We start from the raw sequence: 10,061 nt of genomic DNA, 5'->3' as shown, positions 1-10,061 counted from the left end.
CCATTGTCTCAAGTTGAGCTAAAGAAAAGAAGGATAATTGGTTTTGAGCTTGTAGACAGTGCTACTAAAAGATGAAGTTGACTAAGAAATGATTTGAAATAGCTCAGAATTGACAAAGGATTATATCAATACCAAAAATACCTTGATTGATAAAATATTGATTAAGTCTCCTATAACTTTTGGATTTTTATATAAAAAGGATAATACATGACATGGGTTTTACTTATTTATATTATTATGATATAAGGTCTTTTACAGTATCATCTTTAAATAGAATTACAATTAAATGATGTTGTTTTGCGTCAAGTTTTAAGGAAAGCATGCATATTTTTCAATTAAATTAGTAAAAGTGAAGAAAATGTGTATCATAAAAGCGGTATTTACTTAATATGATTATTTTTTTTCTTAAAATGAATTTTGAAGTTAGTGGATTTTTTGATATGTTGAAGGTAATTTATTACTAATATAATCTTGTTAATAAAATTTAAAAAAAAAATGTCAGCTTTTCTATTCCCACCACTATGTTTTGAGCTTAAAGGTCGAGTCAAGATATTAGCTCAGGTTCAAAATTGATGGCGATGATGGCTAAGTCAATAAGAGTAATGGTAAGTGTGGATAAGGGTAGCAAGAATGAGATGGTGAACATGAGCAAGGTAGTGATAAAATTAAAATATTCCTACCATTTTTCCTTAATTTTTAATGGAAACTAGTTCTTCGAAACTCGACTACCCTTTTTAGTCATCACAATCGGGTTCTGTAAATAAATCTTTGCAATAAATTTATCTCATCATAGGTTTTTACTACTTGATTACTTTGCAATAGATTATTAGTTGTAAATCAATCCATGTAATAACCCACTAAAGAATTAAAATGAAAATATAGTGCAATGATGTGCCAACAGATGATTAATTTTGTGCTAATGGAAATATATAAATTAAATAAATCTTAATGTAATCTATGTAGTGTTCTGAGGGAGCATAATTCATTTGACCATTGTTGCATAGAGATCATAAATGCAAAAATAATGATATTTCTATTGGACATTCTCGATAAATCAAGACTAAAGTGAGATAACATGAAAAAAGATTTTATTTCACTATTTCTATATAAATAATATAATTTCATTTATATGTAACAAAGATATATATATTTTAAACTATTTAATATAGAAAGGGGATGAAGTTATGAATTCCCTAGTTCATCCCAAAAAAATTATTTAAAATATAATATTGTTGGATAAAAGTTTGACCATGTGTGAAACCTAACCTTACTAGTATGCTAAACCTAGAGAGTTTGGCCTAATAACTTATGTGATAATAAAAAAAGAAGAGAGAAACTCTGTTAAGAGTATTCCACTTGCTCAAGTGGTGGTGATTTGATAAGATACACGCATGCCTTAAGACTTGTGCATTATTTTGGGGTGATGAGTATGTTCAAAATGTATATGCAGCTTGTAGAACATCAATATGGGCTCCTATTCAAAAGTGAAATAATACACAAGGAAGGAAAGCTCAATTGAAAACTATTAAAATTATATAATATTTTACCTTGATTCCGAAACTACATAGATTATTTTAAAAAAAAATCAAAAGAGATGGTTTGGCATGCTATGTAATTAAATAGATATGGTATGTTTTGGCATCCATCAGGTGTAGGCAAGGCAATGGTGAAATATGTGTAGAATGAAGTAATCATCCTTTATTCTATCAATGTTTTTAACTATTGAGAAAAAACCCAGAAATATATTGACACTTATCTCAAATCTATGATTCATGAACTAAAATAACTATGACAAGGTGTTTAATGTTAGTTAATTTCATAAACAGTTGACAAGACAAGTATATTTAACTCTGACTATATTTTTTTTAATATAGACACTTGCTTGTGAAATATTAGTTCAACAAGGGTTAAGCCAAATGATGAAAATTTAGAGGAAAATGAGAGAGTACAAAACTAAATGTATTCGTATGGTATGATAAGGTACAAACTTTTTTTTGTTCTGTATCAGTCGTATGTGCAAACATAAATCACACTATATGAACATTTAAAAAATCAATGTGTTCATTTAGTACAATATGGTATAAACCTTAATTCATACTCTGTTAGTCGTCAATATGAAATCATATCGTATTGTATGAACAATACAAAAATGAATGAATTCATTTAGGATGAACTGGTACAAACTCAATTTCATACTCTATCAGTCATATATATGACTGGACATCGTACAGTACAAATAGTTAAGCAAATCAAGCTTCATTTTGTATAATCTTGGATGAACCCTTTTCATACTTAGTTAATAGTCTGTATGACTGGACATTATACAATACAAATAGTTAAGCAAATCAAACTTTATTTTTACTATCTTGGAAGAACCCATTTTTGTACTCTATCAATCGTCTGTATGATTTGACATCGTATAGTACAAAAAATTCAAAAGTATAAGCCTTGATTTGATTAACTGCATTTTGGAGGACAAAATATGATAAATCATATAGTACAATTGGAAGTCGTACAGTATTATTAGTTTTAAAATTTTAAGTTTCGCCACTCTCCCTCTATATGTGTGTGTTCATGGATACCCAATTACAATCACACTCTCTGAGACTCAAGAATAAAAATAAAGATTTACAAACTTTATTACATGAAATTCTATTTTACTTTGTCTTAAAATTTTCAACAGTCTGGAGTATAATTACTCTAAAATATTATTACATACAAAAAATGAACAGAAATATCCAATACATGCTAGGAGAAATAATAAAATAAACAGAACAATAATATTTTGCTATCATAAAAAATTATAATCTCAATATTGATTCTTGAGTTGCAAGAAGTTGCTGATCCAAAAATACTTTAGAGGTAATGCTTCATGGTTTTCTTTCTTTCACGTTGTGGTTGATAATGAAGCTATAAGACCTTTCCCAAAAATTATTTGTTGGATTAAACTTTCCTAGGATCAGTTTAAGCTTAATATTGATGGCTCTGTTACTCTTGATGGAGTTGTTTGTAGTGGTTTAATTAGAGATTTTCAAGCTGTGATTTTATATGGCTTTGCTTCACCACTACCTAAATGTAATATTATTTTTGCAAAGTTGAATGCATTATATATGTGTCTTAAATTATGTATTTCCAAAGATATTTTTAATACATGGATATAAATTGATTCTAAAGTGTTAGTCTCTTTAATTTATTCCAAATCATATTACAATGCCATTATTTTTCACCTATTTAATAAGCTATGGCTAATTTTGCTCAAGTTGATTATAAAATTTTCCATATTTTGAGGGAAGGAAATGTGTGTGCTGATTGGTTGGATAAGAAAGGTACGATTCTCTCAACTACTAGATTTTTTTAGCAATGACTCATATTTTAGAGTGCTGTTTGGTATGTTGACATTAGATGCTTTGGGTTTTCCTTATATTAGAAGAAAGTAACTAGTTTTGGTTGAGGTTTTTCTTAATGCTCCTTCTTTTTAAAAAATCTAATTTGCATTACTTTATGCTTTTATGTAAATTATTAATGTTTATGATATGCACTCTATTTCTCTTTGCCCTTTCATATGGATAGAGTATGCTTTATATTCTAGTTGTGACATTATCGCGTTGAAAATATGTAATATTGAATTTGTGCACTCCCTCTATTACTGGATGGGATTCTACTTTAATGTCATCAGATTTTTGAATTGATGGATACAATTTTTTCCTCTTAGATAGTGCTATAAATTTGTCTTTCTAGATTATTGGTTGTTGATAATTTGTTCTTATGTTTATGTTAGTTGTGTTTGACTTGGCTTGTGGTTTTTTTTTATGTTTTGATTTGGCTTCCTTTTATTTCTTTGTTATGTATTTCCTGGATGAGAAAAGTGGAGGGTTGTGTTAGGTAGTCGACAGCCAGCATAAAACTTATCGAACAATAATGACATGAATCCTTTAAGAAATTGTGTTAATGCTAGGGAGTCCCCTGGAAACGACGCACTGTATGGCCTGAATACAGTGACAAGTGTGAAAGGGCCGCTGCACCGGTGCCCGGGTGCAGTGTTAAATAGGCAAGGGTTCCCACATCAAGGACGGATATGGGCAAATAAGCTAGTCCATAAAACTAAAATAAGGATTGGAACTTAGAATATAGGTTCCCTTACAGGAAAATTAATGGAATTAATAGATATTATGATTCATATGAAGTTAAATATTTTGTGCATTCAGAAAACTAAATGGGTTAGAGAGAAGGCTAAAGAAATTTATAGTTTAGGATTTAAACTTTGGTATTCGGGTAGGAGTCGTACTAGAAATGGTGTAGGTGTTATTATAGATAAGAGTTTAAAGGATAATGTTATAAAAATTAATAGAATTGGAGATTGAATTATAGCTTTAAAGATTATTATTGATGATAAGATTGTTAATATTATAAGTGCTTATGCTCCTCAAGTATGTTTGGATATGAGTTCTAAATTAAATTTTTGGATTGACTTAGAAGAATTAATACAAAAGATACCTCTTGAAGAAAAATTTTTATTGGAGAAGATTTAAATGGATATGTTGGTAGAGAGGTAGATGATTTTAAAAGCATTCATGGTGGCCATGGATTTGGAATGATGAATGAAGGAGGCAAGTCCATATTAGATTTTTGTTTAGCTTATGATTTTTCAATTGCTAATACCTTATTTAAGAAAAGGAATGAACATCTCATCACTTATAAAAATGGATTTAGTACAACCCAGATTGACTATTTTCTTATTAGAAAATTAAATCGTTTAGATTGCAAAGATTATAAAGTTATTCCAAGTGAAAATTTATGTACCCAACATCGATTATTAGTTTTTGACTTTAAGATAAAGGGGCATAAAATAAAAAATAAAGTAAAATGATTTTCTATGATTAAATTGGGGAATTTAAAGAATATTAATAAAAATATTTTTGAGAGTAAGATTTTAGATCTTAAGATTTTGTATGTGCATGAGGATGCTAATGTTATGTGGGAAAAAGTGGCTAGTGATATTAAGAATATTGTAAAAGATGTGCTTGGAGTATCAAAGGGAAAAGCTCCAAATAATAAAAATAGTTGGTGGTGGAATCCAAATGTGCAAGAAAAGATTAAAAATAAAAAAATTTGTTATAAAAATTGGTTAATTTTAAAAATTTTGATAATTGGGAAATATATAAAGTGGCTCGTAAGGATTCTAAGAAAGCAATATGCGATGCAAAGATATTAGCTTTTAGTGATTTATATAATAAATTGATACTAAGTAGGGAGAAATATATATGTATAAGTTAGCCAAATAAAGTGATAGGAGTAGTAAAGATTTAGTTAAAGTGAAGTGTATTAAGGATGAAGATAAAAAAATACTTTTCTTAAAAGATGATATTCAACAAAGGTAGATAAGATATTTTGCTAAACTTTTTAATGAAGATTGTGAAAATAAGATTGACTATAGTGACCTTAGCATCCTAAATGAAAATAAAAATATATGTTTTTATCGGCGTATTAGTAAAACTGAAGTTAGAGAGGCTTTAAAGAAAACGAAGTGTGGAAAAGCTGTTGGACCTGATGATTGATATTCCAATAGAGGTGTGGAAATGCTTAGGAGATGAAGGAATTTCTTGACTTACTAAACTTTTTAATACTATTTTGAGCACTAAAAAAATGCCAGATGAGCAAAGAATGAGTGTGTTAATTCCTATTTTTAAGAATAAAGGTGATGCACAAGATTGTGCGAATTATAGAGGTATTAAAGTAATGTGTCATACTTTAAAACTATAGGAGCAAGTTATTGAGCATAGGTTACGGCGTGATACTAATGTTTCTCAAAATCAATTTGGATTCATGCCGGGTAGGTCATCTATGAAAGCCATACATTTATTAAGAGGTTTGATGGAGAAATATAGAGTAAATAAAGAGGATCTACATATGATATTTATTGATTTAGAAAAAGCATATGATAAAGTTCCAAGAGAAGTTCTATGGAGAGTTCTTGAAAAGAAAGGAGTCAATAATGCTTATATTCAAATCATTAAAGATATGTATGCAGGAGCTATAAGGTGGTTTGACCAATTATTTCCCTATTTCGGTTGGGTTACATTAAGGATCAGCCTTAAGCCCATATCTTTTTGCTTTAGTCATAAATGTTCTCACTAGACATTTGCAAGAGGATGTACCTTGGTGTATGCTTTTTGCTGATGATATTCGTCTTGTTGATAAGACTAGAGAGGGAGTTGAAGGTAAACTTGAATTATGGAGGTCAACCTTAGAGTCTAAAGGTTTTCACTTGAGTGGATCTAAAACGGAATATATATAGTGTAATTTTAGTAGTAATAGACTTAGTGAGGGGATTGTGACTTTGGGCGATTAAGTCATTAATAAGAGTACACGTTTTAGATATCTTGGATCTATTGTTCAGAGTGATGGTGAAATAGATGGGGATATTATTAGCAGAATTCAAGTTGGATGGTTGAATGGAGGAATGCATCGGGCTTGCTATGTGAAAGAAATGTACCCCTCAAACTAAGGGAAAATTCTATAAGATGGTAGTGAGGCCTGCAATGCTTTATGGTGCCAAATGTTGACCATTAAAAGAGCCTTACTCTAGCATATATAATTTGAATTTACTTTTTCTTAATATTATTTTTAACAATCTAACTACAACTTTTTTGGTGCATGAATTATAATTATGTTGGATTTAAGAATTTATGTCATTAACTGGGAGCTGATTAGGATAATTTATAATAACCTATATTTTGACACAATCAAATAAATTTTTGTAAAAGTCATTATAAGTCCAAATCACAAATCATTTTCTCCATAATATAGATATTGCAGTTATTTAATCACATTAATTTTTTCATATTTTTTGGACTTTGGTGCAAACCCTTAAGAAACTAACACTAATCTTTACAAGTGGGGGTTTTAGGACTATCAGGTGCCCGTTTTACAAATTAATTTTACCAAAAAAATTTAAGTAAAATGAGATATTTTATCAATATTTTTTTTATAATTTTTGGGGCCACAAAAGGATTTTTATGAATTTTATATAGAAAACCAAATAAATTATATAATTATACTTATATTATATTAGTATTTTACTATAAATATCATATTCTATTAATTAATACATTAAAGCGTTTTTCATTTTCTCTCTTTGGCCTAAATAGAGAGCACGAAAGGGAATTTATAGAGAAAATAGAGGAGAGAGAAAAAGAAACCTAAGGTTTAGAGGTCATAGTACAATTTTCACAACTCAATCTTGTTGGAAAATTTGTTGGTCTCATTATAAGAAACCCTTATCCTATTTATGAATTCAATAATTTGATATTTTTTGGATTTTTTTACTTTTATTATCAAAAGATGAGGATAATTTTATATTGATAAAACTTTTACCGCATAATTTTTGATATATTATAAAGAATAAACTTATAAATATTTTGAGTAGATTTTTTTGCTCGGTGATTTTGATAAGGAAATGATTTTTATGAATTCATTTTTTTTTATATTATATTTCAATTAAAGCTTCAGAATGCGATTATATACTTTCTCTAGAATTTGATTAATTTTGAAAATATGAATTCTTACTTAGTATGATTTTTATTTCCTACCATTATAATATTTTATCACTTTCTAAATTAAGCCCAATTATGCTTTATTTATTTTAATACATTAAGAATGAATATGGATATATGATTGAGTAATAGATGGCTACTATTACTATTATAATATTTATATAATAATGTTTGTATGGGAAAAAATTAGAGAAGACTAGTTGTTAACTGACATTAACTTGAGGTTAATTGACCTGTACAAGACGGTGAGATGATAGACTTTCATTTAAATACTATGATTCAATGTTATCCTCTACTGATTCATGTGATACTAATTGAGAGTTATTAGGAGATAATTATTGTGCCAATGGATAAAAAGTGACGACTTTATTTATTGAGTAAATGGTTTACTAAAATTGAAATAATACTGAAAAAACACCAATTAAGCAAAGATTTCTTACTTGTTTAATGTGACCATTAAAATGCATGTTATTGAGATATTCTTTCTATTTTTGTATAGATTTGCCATTACTAAGTGGATATACAGTTACTATATTATTTTATTGTTCCTGTCACTAGATTGTTACTATTACCTATATAGACAACGATATTATTTACTATTGATTCATTGTCTTGATATTGAATATGTGACATATTAAGCTTGTGTCATATTGGATAATATGTGTTGACTATTCTAGGGTTTTACTACATTGATATAATTTTAATAATTTTCATCTAGGCTTTCATTTTTTACTAATTATATAATTTCTTTCTTGATTGATAGTACTGATTTAACTACTTCTTTATTAATATATCATTTATACTGGTTCACTAATCTCTTCAATATATTATTTTACGATTTATAGACTTTACTATTACTTTCTACTACACATGAGTTTTATTATTTTTTCTTAGATTTATGATCATATAAATATTTATGATTTGATTATTGGCATGCATATTGCTTCTTTACCGTACTTTGAGTTCAACTGTAGGATTTGTTTATTTCTTGAGCTCTTGAGCTCATTATATTTTATTAAATAATTTTAAGTCAGTACAAGGGAGTAGGAGTGTGAGATTTATCAGGATCCTTTAAGTTTAGGTTCTTATTATTTTAACTATTCTTTTGTAATAAGGACATAATAGTTATGAAATAATTGTATAGATCTTGAGTAGTGTACATGATTTTTTTTTTTTTTTTGAAAATGAATAAAAATATGTATATTGATATTTTGATTGATAGTTTTATTTTAACTAGTATTTGTATTGATAAAAAAATTAGGTAGCACTGGTTATTATATATTAAATGATAAAAGAATAATTCTTTCAAAATGACTTTCTTGGGCATCACAAAATTGGAATTAGAGCATAGTTGTTGAAATAATTGATTATTTTCAAAGCTGTAAGAATTGATTGTGAGTGGGGTAGATTAAGGTGCCTTATTTTGCATATATAATTGATTATATATATGTGTATTATTCAGATCAAACTGAATTGGTATATGAATAGTTGAAATGGATTTACTAGAGCAAGATGTACAAAATGAGCAATAAAGTGCAATTCTAATACCATTAGGTACTAATATGCAGCTAGCAGGTGTTCTAGCACTAGTAATGAGAGATACACAGAGAAAGCCATTTGGAAGTAAGGAAGAAGTGGGTGAAAAAATATATCTAGATATTTCATAATTTGAATTCCCCACTGTTCAAAGGCACTATAGGACCCCAGGCTGCAGAGGATTAGTTACTGAGGCTAGAGAATATTTTTGACACATACAGTGCCCAAAAAACTAGAAGGTATAACTAGCCATGTTTTTGTTTGTAGGAGAGACAAAGATATGGTGGATTGGATAATAGAGAGAAATTTTAGAGGAAGATAAATGCTGAGATCGCTTGGGATGAATTTACTATACTATTCAGAATATAGTTTGTACCTCCATTAGCTCGGTGATAGATGCAGAAAGCATTTACCAAGTTGGAACAGGGAGGTTTTATAAATCTAACACCCATATTGGTTTAGTACTTTCTCCACTATAGTATTTTACGATTTATAGACTATATTATTATTGCCTACTGCATGCGAATTTTATTATTTTTGTATAGATTCATGATCATATAAATGTTACTTCTATGATTTGACTATATATATATATATATATATTTATATTAAGTATTTTAAATAATCTAAATTACTTACTTAATTTAAATAAGTAATTAATATTTAACATAAGTAATTTTCAAAAACTCAAAGAATATCTATTTTAAATCATTAAAATATTAGAAAATTTGTTTTAAAACTATTTTTGAGGCTTATTGAAAAATAATTTTGAATTACTTAAATTTTCTAGAAATCCTCAAAATTGATCTATTTTCTAAATATTAAAATTAATTTTAAAATTATATATGTTAAATTTTGAGAGCAATTGAGAAATCCTTTGAAATTTCAAACTTGGATTAAGTGTGCTTGAACATGAATTATGGGGGAGATTAGTGAATAGTTACTTTTCAACTATTTAATCACATGTTACCC

The sequence above is a fragment of the Dendrobium catenatum genome, unplaced genomic scaffold (assembly GCF_001605985.2).
Source record: "Dendrobium catenatum unplaced genomic scaffold, ASM160598v2 fragScaff_scaffold_370, whole genome shotgun sequence".
In the NCBI taxonomy this organism is placed as follows: domain Eukaryota; kingdom Viridiplantae; phylum Streptophyta; class Magnoliopsida; order Asparagales; family Orchidaceae; genus Dendrobium; species Dendrobium catenatum.
The sequence above is the reverse complement of the archived record's forward strand: the minus strand, read 5'-3'. Positions refer to the sequence as shown.